A 4,128-nucleotide genomic window follows, 5' to 3' on the forward strand; every position below is an offset into this window, starting at 1 on the left:
CTGTGTCTTCTTTAAAAATGCAAATAAGGGTTAGAGAGATGGCTTTGCAGTTAAGGTGTTTGCCTATAAAGCCAAAGGATCCAGGTTTGATTCCCCAGGACCTTCATAAATCTAGATGCACAATGTTGTGCATGTATCTGGAGTTCATTTTCAGCGGCTGGAGGCCCTGGTGCACCATTCTGTCCTTTTCCTCCCCAACCCCCCTGCCCTTGTCTCTCAAATAATAAATAAAATACAAAATTTAAAAATATAAATAAGGGCTGGAGAAGTAGCTTAGCAGTTAAGGCGCTTACCTGCAAAGCCTAAGGACCCATGTTCTTTGACTCTCCAGATCCCAGGTAAACAAGACGCACAAAGGAGGGGCAAGCACAAGGTCACAGATGCCCGCTAGGTGGTGCAAGCATCTGGAGTTCGATTGCAATGGCTGAGGCCCTGACACACCAATTCATTCTCTCTCACTCTCGCTCTCTAAAAGAACAAATAAAAAAACAAACAATATACTTATAAAAGTTTCCTTTGCTCACACTTTAGGACAGGAGTGCCTAAGCATAAAAACTGGAATAGCCCGGGGGAGGGGGGTTGCACACCTTTAATCCCAGCACTCAGAAGGCTAAGGTAGGAGGATCATATGAGTTCTGGGCTGCCTTGAGACTACATAGTAAATTCCAGGTCAGTCTAGGCTAGAGAATGAGAACCTACCTGGAAAAAAAAAAAAAATGGAATAAAGGGCTGGAGAGAGAGCATAGTGATTAAGGTGCTCTCCTGTGAAGACTAAGGACCCAGGTTCAAAACCACGTAAACTAGATCTATAAGGTCATGCATGTGCACAAGGTGGTGTACATGTCTAAAGTTGATTGCAGTGGTTGGAGACCCTGGTGTGCTGATTCTCACTATAAAAAAAAAAAAAATGGGATAAAGAGTGAATCAGTTACACTGAATACCTTGAGTTTGATCCACCCCAGGCCCCCAAAGCCAGAAGCTTTAGGGACTTCTATAATCCCAGCACACTGACAAGATGGGCACAGACAGGAGAATTCCTGGAAGCTCGTAGCAAGCAAAAAAAAAAAAAAAGAACAGCAAAATGAGAATCCAGACAAACCCTGCCTCCATGAAGTGGAAAGGTGAGGACCATATGGAAGATTTCCTCTGATGTGAAGGCACAAGTGAGGGCACATGTGTACAGCAAAAGCAGAAAACAGGAAGTGGGTGAGTAGAGGGCACATGCTACATAGCAAGTTTGAGGCTAGTCTGCGTGAAACCCTGTTTAAATAAAGCACTGGTATAAAGGCATTCTCCCTCCATGAGCAGGTGGTAGAGAAGGAGCATAACTACTTTCAGTGCATTCCCTAGACCCTCCTGATCATAGGCTTTTGGTTATACATAAATGTATGTGACCCATTACTCCCATTTGAGCCACCAGCCAGGGTGAGAAACCAAACCAGGACTCTCTTCCCTGTGATTGCAGAGTGATAGCAGCCTTGCACCATTGGGCAATGAATGTACTTTTTGCTTTTTTTTAACCATCTTGGGGTTACTTTACCAGACCTAGAGACGGGTTTATGAAGGGAATGATCAGGCTGGCCTCTCAGCAAGCAAACACCCAGCATCCAACTGCCATTTTCAGGGGTAGAGGTATGAAGTAGTTTCTGCCTCAAACGTGCATCAAAAATGTACTTCAGGGGCTGGAGAGATGGCTTAGCGGTTAAGGCATTTGCCTGCAAGGCGAAAGGATCCCGGTTTGATTCTCCAGACCCCATGTAAGCCAGATACACAAGGGGGCACATGCATCTGGAGTTTGCAGTGGCTGGAGGCCTTGGTGCACTCTGGTGCTCGCTCTCTCTGTTTCCCTCCCTCCCTCCCTCTCCTTCTTTCTATCAAATAAATAAATGAAATATTAAAAGAAAAAAGAAGAATCTACGTAAGAGCTGGGTGTGGTGGCACACACCTTTAATCCCAGCACTCTAGAAGCAGAAGTAGGAAGGTCATTGTGAGTTCAAGGCCACCCTGAGGCTACATTGTGAATTCCAGGTCAACCTGGGCTAGAGTGAGACCCTACCTCAAAAAAACAAAAGTAGGGGCTGGAGAGATGGCCTAGCGGTTAAGCGCTTGCCTGTGAAGCCTAAGGACCCCGGTTCGAGGCTCGGTTCCCCAGGTCCCACGTTAGCCAGATGCACAAGGGGGCGCACGCGTCTGGAGTTCGTTTGCAGAGGCTGGAAGCCCTGGCGCGCCCATTCTATCTCTCTTCTTCTGTCTTTCTCTCTGTGTCTGTCGCTCTCAAATAAAAAACAAATAAAAATTAAAAAAATAAATACATAAATAAATAAATAAAAGAATGTACTTCAGGATTGGAGAGATGGCATAGCAGCCAAGGCACTTGCCTGTGAAGCCTAAGAACTCATGTTAACATCTCCAGGTCCCACATAAAGATGCATAGTGACACTGCTCAGTGTCGCACATACGCACAAGGGGGTGCATGGGTGTGGAGTTTGCAGTGGCTGAAGACTGCTGCACCCAACCTCCCTGCTCTATCTCTCTCTGCCTCTTTCTTTCTCTCTTAGAATACTTTTTAAAAAAAAAAAAGGCAGGTGTGGTGGTGCACGCCTTTAATCCCAGCACTCGGGAGGTAGAGGTAGGAGGATCCCCATGAGTTCAAGGCCACCCTAAGACTCCTTAGTGAATTCCAGGTCAGCCTGGGCTAGAATGAGACCCTACCTCAAAAAAAAAAAATGTACCTCATAAATTTTTTTAAGTATTTATTTGCAAGACACCAGAGCCTCTAGCCACTGCAAATTAACCCCAGATGAATGTGCCACTGGGGAATTGCACCTCTGTCTTTAGGCTTTGCAGGCAAACACATTAACCACTGAGCAATTTCTCCTACCACCCTGAGGCTACATAGTGAATTCCAAGTCAGTCTGGGCTAGAGAGAGACCCTACCTCGAAAAACCAAAAGAACATTTATGAATCTTCTTAAAATGTGTGTGTATGTATGTGCCACAGAACATGTGTGGAAGTCAGAGAACAACCTCCAAGGTGTCTGTATTCTACCTTCTTTGAGATAGGGCCTCTTGCCACTGCAAACAAACTGCCATACTGCAAATGAATGCCAGTCCCATTGTCATAAGCATGTTGGGATCACAGATGTTTGCACCAGTTTGCATCCAGCTTTATATGTGTGATGGGGAATTAAACCTGGGCTGGCAGGCTTTGCAAGCTAGAGTCTTTAACCACTGAGCCATCTCCCCAGCCTTATAAGTTTTTCATAATTCCATATTCACATTAAAGCCCACATGTTATCTCTAGTGACAAAAACTTTTTCTTGAAGTGACAGACTTCCTCAGTTCATACTCCCCAAAAGACCCAATGTAAACAACAACCCTAGTTTGTGTGTCAATCTTCCTGAGTGGAAGCAAGGGTTTCATTTTGTAGATAAGGAAATGAACTCAAAGAGATGGAACATTCTATTCAAGTTCACAAACTTTATAAAAAAAAAAAAAAGCAGGACTGAAGAGATGGCTCAGCAATTAAGGCACCTACTTGCAAAGCCTAACAACCCAAGTTCAATTGTCTCGTACCCACGTAAAGCCAGATGCACAAGGTGGCACATGCATCTGGAGTTTGTTTGTAGTGGCTAGACACCCTGGCATGCCATTTCTCTCTCTCCTTCTCTCTCTCTCTCTTTCTGTTTCTATCTCCCTCTCTGCTTAAATATACATATATATATTGGGGGGGAGGGTGTCAAGGTAGGGTTTTACTCTAGCCCAGGCTGACCTGGAATTCACTATGTAGTATCAGGGTGGCCTCAAATTCATGGCGATCCTCCTACCTCTGCCTCTCAAGTGCTGAGATTAAAGGTGTGTGCCACCATGCCTAGCTATTGCTTTTTTGTTTGTTTGTTTTCACATAAAAAATCATCTGAAGCCAAGCCTCATAAATAGAGTATGAGGGCACCATTGGCTAATCTCAAGTATCACTTTTTTTTTTTTTTTTTTTTTTGGTTTTTCGAGGTAGGGTCTCACTATAGCCCAGGCTGACCTGGAATTCACTGTGGAGTCTCAGGATGGCCTCAAATTTACAGTGATCCTCCTGAGTGCTGGGATTAAAGGCATCTGCCACCACGCCCGGCTA

This window comes from Jaculus jaculus, chromosome 5 (genome assembly GCF_020740685.1).
Source record: "Jaculus jaculus isolate mJacJac1 chromosome 5, mJacJac1.mat.Y.cur, whole genome shotgun sequence".
Taxonomy (NCBI): Eukaryota; Metazoa; Chordata; class Mammalia; order Rodentia; family Dipodidae; genus Jaculus; species Jaculus jaculus.